General features: G+C 41.0%; 1 pseudogene; it reads right to left on the bottom strand.

The window, feature by feature from the left end:
* Nucleotides 1–10,423: 10,423 nt before the first annotated feature.
* LOC101661548 lies at nucleotides 10,424–10,887 on the bottom strand (annotated as a pseudogene).
* Nucleotides 10,888–13,405: the final 2,518 nt, after the last annotated feature.

The following is a 13,405-nucleotide window of genomic DNA, read 5'->3' as shown; positions in this document are numbered from 1 at the left end:
ATGTACAAATGTGCTTTACACAATTGATGTATGTATGGATTGTGATAAGAGTTATATGAGCCCCTAATAAAATGATTTTTTAAAAAAGGATAGGAGTTTGTCAAGACTTTGTCTCCAGATCTTTGAACATGTTATCAAGTTTCGTCTCTGGAGAAGAGTATCACACTTGGTAAAATAGAGGATCAGCTAAAAAGAGGAAGGCCCTAATGAGATGGATTGGCACAATGACTACAACAATGGGCTCAAATACTAAAAATGTGAAAGAAGGTATACGATCAGGCAGTCCTTTGTTCTGGTGTGTGTATTTTGGTATAAATGTGGACCAACTTCAGGGCACCTATCCAAAACAACAAAGCCATGGGCAAATGGATAACTCTAGGATTCCTAAACGTGGAACACAAGAGTGCACCCTCTACAGGCAGTAGTATGGGTGACAAAGACATGGTTCTTAAAACTTTTCATGTAATAATGGTGATTGAATTCAACCTTTATATTTCAGAGCACTTTTTATATATTTGACTAAGTATGACATAACTGTTTTTGTTCAAGTCTGTCTCCTGTACTAATCAGTGAACTAAGTAACGATTCGGACTTAATCTCTTTGAAAACAAGCAAACATTCATATGTTATCAGATGGTCTTATGATGAGGAATCTAGGAATGCATGATATCTACTCAATTAATCACCTCTATCTTCAAGGTGTTCCAAGGAGTTACTAGACAAACAGGAATGACAAAAAAACTGAACTCAAAATGATTAATAGTCTTACATTCACCTGCAATACAATACTCTAGGTATAAGTTGGGTTGAAGGACATTCCTTTGGTTTATAAATAGTACTTTTAAAATTCTGTTATTGAACTTCCTCCAATATAATTTTCTATTTTCTGCTTAAAGGAAATAAAGTCAGGCATGGGTAACAACATGGTCAGATCTGCAAGGCAGGGTATGGCTCTGTTTACCAATTTCACCATTGAGAGTAAAGAGCAAAGCACTAGAGAGTAGACTTGGCTGACCCAAGTGGCCCTTATTTATCCTAGCTAGTATTTCAAAGATAGGGGATACTCCATTTTAATCATGTTAATTCTACCCCCCATATAGAAACATGGCCTCTTTTCCCACCAATCAGGTAAGGTAACTCTTCCTTCCTTTCTGAATGTCCCAGACAGATTTGGCAGGGACAGAGGAGACGGATGCATCATTTCATTTACATTAAGTATCACTATACTTACTTATGCATCAAGGAGCACGGATGCCATGGTGGGTTATGAATTTGGCTACAAACTGCAAGGTCATTGGTTCAAGCCATCAGCTGATCCACAGGTGGAAAAAAGAAGCTTTCTACTCCCATAAAGACTTGCATCTTGGAATCAGTAGTGGTAGTTTTATGCAGTCCTACAAGATCTCAATGAGTCAGAATCAACTCTATGTCAGGGAGTTTCATCACTCATCCTCTGTACTAGAGCCAAACTGAGGAATGACACTCTGAGCATGATGAACAAATAAATGCACACTCTAGAAACATTGTAGGCAAGTGGAAACTAAGTCATAATCTAAAACCTGGAGTGATTTATTATCAGGAGTTATCAGGAAAGTGCAGAATTCAGTTAGCTAGAGTTTATTGAATGTGTTCTATGTGCTAGGATTTGTATACAAAAACGAGATAGAATTCCTGTCCTCAGAGAACTCAGAGCCTTGGGATAAGACCCAATCAATTATGCTGATAAATTTTGGTAAAAAAAAATGTGACAGAAGAGCTCTATTAGAGAAGTACGTTGGTCTCAGGTCAGAGGTTACCATGGAGTACTTTCTAAAGGAAGTGAAAGGTAAGTCAAGTTTAGAAGGTGAGTTCTGATTTTTTTTAAAAGCTGGTTAGCAAAAGAGGATAAGAAAAAAAAATTGTGAAGATTTTCAAGATCATGGTATCCTTGCATAATCAAATCAAGGATGGTTAGGTTGTGTATACATTAGGGTGTTTGACTAGATGGGAAGATGACAAAGCTGATGCCTGAAAGTGGCAGATAGATCATCTGATGAAGGGCAGTGGAAGGTCATACTCTTAAAATAGAAGGTCAACATAGAGTTGGAAGGTAGGTAAGATCGTCTTTAAAATGAGATATTAATAAAGATATTGACTAAAATCAATAGTAGCTACTAATCTTGATCCTTCTGTTGGTGCTGTATATTTTGCATCCACTATACATATAGGTTGCACCCTCACATGGTATGTTTGTGACAGATGGGTTTTCGCAGTTTGGATAGATGAAGACTGTGAAGATCAGAGAGGCTGAGCAACTTTTTCTAACCACACAGCTGGTAAGTGACACAGCTGCAACTCCAGCCTCTGTTTCCTCCCGAAACATGTGGGTCTTCATCTCCCATCTGTGTAACTGTGAAGTGTGCTTTTGTGATAGGCCAAATGGGGAGTTACAGTGATGGGAGTTATTCTTTTTACATGAACACCCCCACTGTATCAGCCAATCCAAGAGTTCTGAGGTGCAGGCCCTGTAGGGAGCCTAGGGAGGTGCAAAGACTTTAACATGGGTCCCCAGGTGTCTGCACTTACATCCCTAATGCATTCTCCTTGGAGAGCCCACTGACAGCTATTTCAGGAGACAGATATTCATTCTGAAGTTGCAAAGAGCAATTTATAAAAACTATACCAAAAAAAAAAAAAAAGAAGAAGAAGAAGACAACGAAGAAAGAGAGAAAACCTCGTCCCTGAAGTTGGTGTTTGGACAAACTGGGGTAAAGGATAGTTTATTATCATTACTTAATTTTCCAAAAAGAGTGCACAGTTTCATCATATTTATAATAAAAGTCACTGATATAATAAAAGCATCTCATCACATCAGCAGTCATTTCTACAAATAGAGCATTGACGTGTTAGATATTAACATGTGTTATAAATGTCATTGATATATTAAGACTTTTCAGACTGTCTATCTAAAAATAGAGGAGAAGCCAGCGGGAGGGGAAGGAAGACACAGAAGTGACTAACTCCATCGGAAAAAGGGGGAGCCTGTTCTTGCACAATTAGGTTTTCTCTTTGAGGACAGAGTAAGTAAGCACCTGAATCTGATGATGGTTTATATTCAATTCATCAGCAGTGCATGCCAGTGAGAGAAGACAAGAATCAGGGGGAGATGGAAGGAGAGAAGAGAAAGAACTAGAAATATGAGGAGTTGAGATACTCTAGATGAAAAGGATTCAGATATCATATGCATCAATCTTCTCACTTTGAAGTTAGAGAAACTGAGACTTGGGGATGTTATATAATACCTCCTGAATCGGTGTTTCTAGATGTTATCTATGCAATATTTGAGAAGTGTGAACTCTGGGTTAGATGTTAAAGCAAATGCTTGGCATTACTTATGTGCAGGAAGTGAAAAGCATGGGAAAGTTTGGGCAGAGGCATTAGGAATAATTTGTACTTGCCATTGGACAAGGGCGCCTTGGTGGTGTCATGGCTGTGCCTTGGGCTGCAATCAGCAAGTCCAGCATTTTGCAACCAGCCGTCAGTCCTCAGGAGAGCAGTGGAAACTGGTCAGAGCAGGTAGATCCTGTCCTGTAGGGGTAGCTATGAGTCGGCATCCTTTCTTGTTTTCGTGAAGAAAGTGAAGCTCAGGGAGGTTAAGCCTGGGTCTGAATTCTCAAGTCATCCGTCTCCTTCTGCCTATCACCTAAGGTAGCAGGTTCATTCTTGCCTTATCCAAGAATAGAGCTCAGATTGCACACCTATTTAATATAAAAATGTTATTGTCATTAGGGGAAGGTTTGTCTATAAAAGGAACAATTGCATTCAGGAGGTATGGCACGCCCTAGAATACTCAACCATGTTTTGTCGTGTTGTACTCAGGGTCCCTAAAAGTCGTAATCAACTCAGTAGCACCTGGCAATAGCACCACTTTAGCTTAAGCCTTCATCTTAACTTCTCAGCACCATCTCTCATGCACTGCCTTTGGGTCAATGCCAACTCCTCGTGACCCTGTGGGACAAAGTAGAACTGCCCCTGTGGATTTCAAAGACTGTAACTCTACGGGAGTAGAGAGCCTCCTTTTTATCCTGTTGACCTTGAGCATAGCAGTCCACTTTGTAATCCATTATGCCACTAGCGTTGGGACCACATCCTGGTTGGCTTAAAAAAGAGATGACATGTCAGAGGCAAGTATTCCTTTACGTCACAAAGATTCTAGGTATGAGTTCAGCTCTCTCTGCCTAACCCAAGTCTTATCACTGGCTCCTTTCCTGCCTCTTCCGTACAACAAGTTGACTGTTGCCCTACATTAAAATCTTCAAACTATCTCCAAATAGGAGTTAAAAAATAGGACAGTGGGATGGGGGTGGAGGAGCAGAAGGTCAGTGAGAAAGAGGACTGCCATCCGGGCTATGGGTTGACATGACAGCTGGAACAAGTTGCTCGAGCCGAGCAGTGATGGTGAGGGAGGCACAGGACCAGGCGCTGTTCTGTTGGGCACAGGGCTCCAATGTGTCAGAACCAGTTTGATGGCACCTAACAACAACAATAACGATTCTATGAAAAACAAAAACAAACAAAAATTGAGTTTGCGCAATGAAGTCTTTTATTGCAGAGCTAGCCAAATAACTTTCTCCATTATTCAAGATTATGGTTTTAATTCAACCCATCATTGGAAGAGGTTGCGGAGCAAGCCACAGAGGGTACCCTGTGGGGGTGAGGATGGGCACATGGAAGTGAAGCAGAAAGAAATGGAGAAGGAGATTTTGTGGGGTTTGAACCCAAATGCTAGGGAAATGGTTGCTGTAGCTTGGTTGTGCAAACTGGTGCTACTCGGGGTTGGTGTGCTTATGGTTTAGAGGTCTTTCTTTGGAATTCTGCAGACGTCGAGCAAGCAGTGGGCCTGCTTTTGCTTCTGCTGCTTCTCCTCTGCCTTCCTTTCCTCGTCCTTTTACCTCCCGCGGCTTCTTCCTCAGCTGCTTTCTCCTCTGCCTCAGTCTCTGCCACTACCTTCACCTTGGCCTGCACCTTCTGTTCACAGCTCTCGTCGCTTAAATTGTGTATATTTTGTTTCCACACTGAAGACTTGGCTTATTATACTTTGAGGCCTTTTGTATCTTTTAAAGTATTTTTTTCATAATACCAATATTTCTATGGTAAAAAACAATATGTCTTAGGGCCAACAAAACCTAAACAAAATGACATTCTGTAAAGTAGAAAGTTCTTTAGCAATCTCACCTCAAGGGATATAACTGTTTGCAGTCTTATTGGGCAACAGAAGATACTTAGCCACACTGCTTGAGCCTCTCTATTTGGGCTTTATTTTCCGTTCCTATTACTTCCCATCTGTGTGATTTTGGGGAAATGACTTGGCTTTTCGGTGTCTCAGTTTCCCCCAAATGAAAATGTAAAGTTTAATCTCAGAACCTGCATCTCAGAATTGTCTATAAGGCTTCAATGAAGTCCTGCACATAAAGGCCTTAGCCTGATGCTTAACTGCAAACGAAAGCCCGAACATGTTAGTTATGCCAGCAGGTCCTCCTACATACACAAAACCAGCAGATGAACAGTCATTGAACACGATATGTTGTCCACTCAGAATGAGTTAAAAAATTTGATGGCGCTGAGTTCAGAGTATTTCCCCACTTCAGTGATGGCATGGATCCTTCCCGGTATCTGTAGACACTAGCTTCCCTTCTTCAACTTGTACATGATTTTATGGATCTATCTGCCCAGTTCCTTACTCTGGTAACTATGCTATTTGTTTTTCTTTTTGTAAGCAATGCTGAAGTAAATTCAGTAACAGACATTTGAAAGCCCTCTCACTTCCATCTCCTCTCATTCATTGCTCTATGTTGGCCTCTTGGGTTGCACAAACCTCTCTAAAATGCTTAGGAAACAATTCTCAAAATGTTATTCTTACTCTTTTTTTTTCCACTTGGCCCTCCTTTCCTTGATGGGTGTGAGCAACTGTTTCCTGGGTGCCCTGTGGGGTGAAAGATGAATTCAGACTAGATCTATGTGTGAGACCTCAGATTTCGATGGCAGACTGAGATGGACATATTATACAAACATACACAGATAAGAAGCAAATGCAAGCTTGAAATCATCTCCCAACTTTGATAGAACATTGTTGGAATTTTTATTATTACTGCTGTATAATGGCTCTTAAAAATGAAACAAAACACCAAAAAACTGTCTTCAAAGAGGTACAGCCAGGATGCAGTTGAGGAGAATGGATGGTATGTGGGACCTCATCTTACTTCCTTTGGAGGGAGCCTTTGCTATAGAAGGACAGCCTGCTGGGAAAATAGAAGGTCAGTAAAAAAAAAAGAACCTTCATGAATGCATTGACACAATGACTCCCACGATGGGCTCAGGCATGGCAACAATTGGGAGATGATGCGGGACCCTGCAACGTTTCCTTGGGTCAAATATGTGGAGGCTCCTTCTGAGTCAGGCAGGACTCCACAGAACAACCACAGAAAGGTCTCACAGGTTTTGGAGGTTGTTTTGTTTGTTTTCTAACAGGATAATTTGGCATCAGGACCCCTGGGGGCCTGAGGATGACCTGTGTTGTAGAAGAGTCTGGCTGGACTTAGCTCTTTCTTGTTGCTGTCCTGGCTCCTTGCCATCCCTGTTACAACCACAACCAAAGAGCAGGATTAGAAACCTCTGATTTTCTACTTCTCAGCTGCTGTGCTTAGGGAAATATTTCCTTGTAACTTTTCTATTTCAGAATGTCACAGGCAACAACCGCTGAGACTGGGGCTGCAGCAGCATCTGGGAGGAAGACCAGGCAAAACAATAAATGGGCAGAGGAAAGAAAGAGCTGACATTTCTCCTACACTGAATCATGTATATGAATGTTTCATTTTGCTGTAGATTGAAAGGGGCTTAAGGGGGAGAGAGGTGAGAAGGGGGAAGGAATGAAAAAAGAGAGAGGCACATAGAAGCCCCAAGAGATGGCCATTGTAATCTATAAAGTTATTTCTCAGCTGGGCTTAGTTCGAAAGTTCATCCCTGAGTTATGTGTTAGATGTTTGGGGACTATTCCTGGTACACTTGCAGCACCTGTAATAGAATGGGCTGGCTGTGGGATGATTTTGTCTCTTCAAGCCTTATTGCAAAATCTGTTCAATTTCCCTCTCTGGGATCCCCACCCCCAAACTTCTTACTTAATTTCCCATCTCCTTTTTTCGCATGGTTATTTTTAGGGTGCAGCGTTTGCTTGCAACCACCCGAGCCTTCCCTTCATGCACTAGAAACGATCTCCAAAACAACAGGACTAAATCAGCCTCACCTCACAGCAATACTTTGGAAACTATATGAGCCGTCTGCATCAAAATAACCACTTTATTCCAAATGGTCCTTTTTAAAAAAGGGATGTAGGGTCTGTATATAAACCGATCTGATTCCCTCAGGGATATCTCTTCTGAAAATGTTTTTCTTTTGAAACAAACAAACAAGCTAGTACTGAGATGGATGCAAATCACAGTAAAGACTTTTGCAAACATTCATAAGTAGCATAGAGTATTTAAAGAAAAAATATGAATTCACTGATTAAAATTTAATGGCACTCATTTTAAAAATAAGTTGCAAAATGCCAAGTAGATTTTCTTTATAAACATTTGGCACAACTTATTTGATACCTTAAAGGGGAAAAATAGGATGGCAATGAAATAAAAAAAGATAAGAAGTGTTGTTGCTAGTTGCGATAGAATTGGGTTCCATTAACGGAGGAGAGAACAGAGAACAGAATCAAACAGTGCCTTCTCCTATTCCTTGCAAAATCAAGTCCATTCTTGTAGCCATTGTGCATTTTAAATGCCTTCCACTCTGGAGAGGTCATCTTCCAGTACTCTATTGGACAATATTCTTTTGTGACCCACAGGGCTAGTTTTGACAAGTAGATCATCAGATTCTTGTAAGGTCAGCCATTCACAACTCCCAGCTACTCTCTGAGTCTGTCTACTCCCATAAAGATTCACACTCTCTGAAACCCAAAGGAGCAGACTAACTCTATCTGTTAGGGTCAATATGAGTCAGTTTCTACTCCCATGAAGATGTACAGTCTGGGAACCCTACGACATAGCTCTCCTCTGTCCAATAAGGCTTGCTAGGAATCCCAGTGGGCTAGATGACAGTGAGTTTGGGTTTTATTTATTTATTTTTTGAGTATCTATGCAGGTAATCCCTGACTTATGATGAGGTTCTATCCCCCTGACTCCCTTACAAATCAATTTTAACATAAGTTGAATATCACCCCCTCCCCAGTTTTCATTATTATTGCTTTTTATTATCATCAATAATTTGACTTTGGGGGTCAGAGGTATTCAACATAAATTTAAAATTTATTTCATGCAGTACATATAATGTACCCCCAACAAACAAGCAAACAAAAAGGTGTTTTTTGGGGTGCAGTTTTTCACACCTTGAAAATCTTGTAAATTGAAGTCTATGTGCATGGGTTTGGAGCAGTTATTTAAACGTCTTTGTACTATCTCTCCCTCATATATAACATGGAGATTGTAATACGGGCTCAAGAAATGGATAGACTGATATAATGTATGTGGAAAGTTTAGCACAAGACTGCATGCTCCTTTCTGCTCTTGATGGTGTAATTGTTGACACTACTATCATTCTCTTTTGGAAGGCAATACCTCTATCCATAGAACGACCTCGAGATGTATTCATTCTGTTGCCCTGGAAATTTTCCTTTTGGAAATGGATCGCAAGAAAATAATTCAGCAAAAGGATAAAGCTAAGTGTATAGTGAAGATCACTGTAGCATTAGCTATAATTGCCGCAAAAAAGCAACAACTTAAATGTCCATCAATAGGGGAATAATCTATAGTAAATTATGATGTATCAACATAATAGGATATTATGCAACCATCACAAGGATAATTATGATGACAATGTAGCAGCCTGAACAAATGCTTGCAATTGAATGCTAAGTGAAAAAAGATATATATATATATATATATATATATATATATATATATATATATATATAATGATACACACAGTATGGTTGTAGCTTTGCACAAATATGCATACATATGGGCAAGTGCTGGTATTTTATGCAAAAATTGAAATAATTATGTATGGGTGTGTACTTAAAGATGTTTTTTGCCTTTTTACAAATTGTTTTTTAATATTGTTTTGAAACCATCTATTCAATAATAAAAACATGCAGCAGGAGATGGCTGAATAGACACACTTGTTATAACTCACATCAATGAATTAATGGTTACAAACAGGTTTCCTTTGAGACATCTATGCAGGCAACATTTACAAATAGTAAGCAAATAACTAACACTTATAGAACACTTACTATGTCTAGGTACTAGCATGAGTGCTTAATAAATTTTATTCACTTAATTTATACAATAATACTATTTTATAAATAAGAAAAATAAAGCACACTGTTGTTAAGGAACTGGCCCAAAGTCACACAGTTACTAAATAAAGGAATATAATTTGATTGGAGGCAGTTTGATTCCAAAACACACGCTCCTAGTCAGCACATGGAGTCCCTGAGTGGTACCAAAGGTTGAAGTGCTTGACTGCACCAAAAGGTTGGATGTAAACCCACCCAGAGGTGCCTTGGAAGAAAGCCCTGGTGATCATCCAGCCTAGCAATCCACCATTGCTAGCCCTATGGATGACAGTTCTACTCTGATATACGTGGACTGTCACAAATTAGAATTGGCTCGATGGCACCTCGGTTTAAAGCATCTCACATCCTACATACTATCTCCTGTCGGGGCTAACTTCATAGACACATGCCAGTGTGGCCACATAAGACCCCCACAGGCAGAATGGTCTCACACATGGAACTTGATGCTCCATTGCTACAGTCTTGAAATAAAGTATATAGTTATCTGGGAATTGAAGTTTGGTACATGAAGTCCAATGGGACAATTGAGCAAGTGCCAAGGGCTTAGACCCTCTGTTCACCTGAGATTTCACTTCTTGCCCCCTCCTTGCTCACTGAGTTGTTTTTTCAGCTATTTCCTCTCTTCTGCTAGGCTAGCCCTGACCAGTCTTTTTAAAATTTTTTTTAATACTTTTATTGGGGACTCTTACATCTCATCACAATTGGTACATTCATCCAGTGTGTCAAGCACATTTACATATATACCCCCATCATAATTTTCTTTCTTTTCTTTTTTAATTTTTTCTTTTTACAAATTATATACCATGATAAAATTTGGTAAAAAATTGCTCATGTGAAACATTTTCCTTTAACCTTGCATAAGTTAAGTGCAAACCACAATAGGGACTTTTGATGTTTCCACTGGACGTTCTCATGATTAAAATTAGAGCACTTTCAGCCGAGACTACCCTCAGAAATAAGTTTAGAAAACGGCATTACAAAAGATTGGGAGTAAGAGGACAGAGCCCACGACTCAGGGCTGCCAAGCTGTGCAACACACAGTCAATGCCATAAGTCTTCAGTGTGGCCAAACTTAAAAACCAGCCCTCCAAAAAGGATAAAGGCATTCTGGAAAAATACAGCAATTCCAGGGTACACTGTGGGTTTTTCTTTAACAACATAACCCCCAAAGAGAATCCACATAGACGCAATCAGAGATCCAAAGGCCAGCATGAACCCCATAAACAGCCAAATCCGAGCACCTGTTTGGCCCAGACAGCCTTCACTCTAATTACCACCTCGGACTTGCCCATTGGATACTGCATTAATCTTTCGGAAGGCGATGGTTGCTATCACACCACAGGCATGGGAGGAGTGGTTGAACTCATCCACAGTGGGATAAATAACAGCTGCATCAATGATAATCCACCAGCCTGTAAAAAACAGAACACTAGCAGCAATGGTGTTGTACTTTTCCCACAATCGATGCACTCTGAGCATCTCAGGCCTTCTACAATCCCAGACATTTGTTCAGGTCAGTCGAACGCAAGCTATATAGTAGGTGCGGAGCCTGGTGTTCTGCCCCATGGAGCCACCTCAATTTTTCTTCGTTTCTTGCCATTATTATTTTCAAAGCATTCTCTTCCTACTTGAGCCTCTGATATCAGCTCCCCATTTTTTTCCCCTCCCTCCCCTGCCGCCCTTTCTCATGAACCCTTGATAAGTTATGGATTATTATTTCAATATCTTACATCATTCTCTGTCATCCCTCACCCACTTGTCCATTATTCGTCCCCCTGGGAAGGGGTTCTAGCTTGATCCTTGTGATCGAGTCCCCCTTTCTACCTCCACCCTTCCATAATCCTCCTGGTATCTCTACTCTCCTTGTAGGCCCTGAGGAGTTTATCTATCATAGATTCCCTGTGTTTCTGGCTCTTATCTGTAGCAGTGTGCATGCTCTGGTCTAAATGGGTTTGAAAGGTAGAATTGAGGTCATGATAGTGGGGTGAAGGAAGCACCAAAGGACTAGAGGAAAGTTGTGTGTTTCATTGGTGCTATACTGCCCCCTGGCTGGCTCATATCTTCTCATCCCTTTGACCCCTCTGTGAGGGGATGTCCAATTGTCTACAGATGGGCATTGGGTCTCCACTCACCCCCTTCACTTTGGGTATGATTTTGTTCTGGATCTTAGATGCCTGATACCTAATCCCATGGACACCTCATGATCACACAGGCTGGTGTGCTTCATCCATGTAGGTTGTGTTGCTTCTCACCTAGGTGCCCCCTTGTTTACCTTCAAGCCTTTAAGACCGCAGATGCTATATATTTTGACAGCCAGTCACCATCAGCTTTCTTCACCACATTTGCTTATCTACCCATTTTGTCTTCAGCAATTGTGTCAGGAAGGTAAGCATCACAGATTGCAGGATTGTTAAAACAAAGTGTTCTGTGTTGAGGGAGTACTTGAGTCAAGACCCGGTGTCCATCTGCAACCTTAATTCTTAACATATAGATATAAGTACATACATCTATTTCCCTCTCATTATATATAAATATATTTACATATGTACATGCTTGTATTTAGACCTCTTTAAATGTCCTTTGCCTCCTGGTTCTTTCCTCTATTTCCTTTTACTTTACTCTTGTCCCACCATCATGTTTGGCCTTCATTCGGGTTTAGTAATTTCTCGCTGATACATTGCCCTTGATTAAGCCCCAGTAGGCATCTTACAACTTTCCTTCCATTGATTTTAGTTCACTTGTTGTTCCCTTGTCCCTGGATTGGTTCCCCGCACTTCCCTTCCATTCTTCCACCTCCCCTTCTCCAGTATTGCTCTGGAATCATTGGTCCCATTCTTTTCATCTCCGAATTATTTACCCCGCCTAGCTTATCTAGATAGACATGCAGAAACATTAATTAGTACAAAAATAGGTAAATCCAAATAAAACAACAAAGGAAGACAAAACCAATAAAACATTAACTATAACAACAACAACAAACAAAAACAAAATAACAACAACAAAAAGAAAGCCACTGACAAAAATGGAAAAGCATATAAATAGTTCAAGGTCTGTTTGCTGGCCTTTATGAGTGTTTTCCAGTCCTGTCTGATGGGGTGCCACGCTCAAAAGTCTATTTTCGGTATTCCCCAGGGATTTCATCACTCTGCTCCCCTTGCTGCTCTGCTGCATGCCCTCAGTGCCTTGCCCCATGACTGTGCACTATTCTTGCACTGTGTTTCCAGTGCTGTCTCCTCAGCATCATGGTTCAGTGTGGGACGCCATGTCCCGTGATGGGGCCAGCCCTATGGTCCTACCTGTGAGTTGTCTGCTCTGAGCAGGAACATTGTCCTCAGGGCTTGGTGGGCAAGGATGTTCTCCCCTCCTGCTCCAACCCTTTTTGTTTCTCCCATGTTCTCTAATCCAACATGTCCCCCTCCCCAAGCTGTAGCCCCAGTGCTGTCCTCTGAAGTGCATTCTTCAGGGAAGGGGGGAGGAGGGAGGACACAAGGATGTCCACAGAGTTGGGATTGGGGCCGGCCCCACAGACCCCTCTATTGGTTCCCTGGTATATGCTGGTACGTTGCATACACCTCTTGGAGCATTGGGTTGAAGCCTGGTCTCTCTCTCCCTCTCCTGTGGAGATATAAACAATACCCTCCCCATGGGTGGATTAATGTCCTGCTCTCCCCCTACCCAGATACTTTTCTTTTTTTCTCTCTTTACATGTCTTATTTAGTCGGCTGCCGTATGGATCCCTGGATTGGGCTTGGCCCCTGCCAGTTGGTGGACCTCACCCCAGGGATGTACAGTGAACCCTCGTTTATCACGGTTAATCAGTTCTAGACCCTACCGTGATAAATGAAATTCCGCAAAGTAGGATTCCTTATTTGTAAATCAAATATTTTCGTAGTTAGAGCATAGAGGACATGAAAAAACACCCTTTAGTCACCATTACACTCGTATTACCCAATTTATTAAACGAAAAAGGGAAGATACAGTAAAACATTTTGGACGTTACAATGATCCAAACGGCTAGGACAG

The sequence above is a fragment of the Echinops telfairi genome, unplaced genomic scaffold (assembly GCF_000313985.2).
Source record: "Echinops telfairi isolate 266 unplaced genomic scaffold, ASM31398v2 ScPeMD7_7410;HRSCAF=8448, whole genome shotgun sequence".
In the NCBI taxonomy this organism is placed as follows: Eukaryota; Metazoa; Chordata; class Mammalia; order Afrosoricida; family Tenrecidae; genus Echinops; species Echinops telfairi.
The sequence above is the reverse complement of the archived record's forward strand: the minus strand, read 5'-3'. Positions and strand labels throughout refer to the sequence as shown.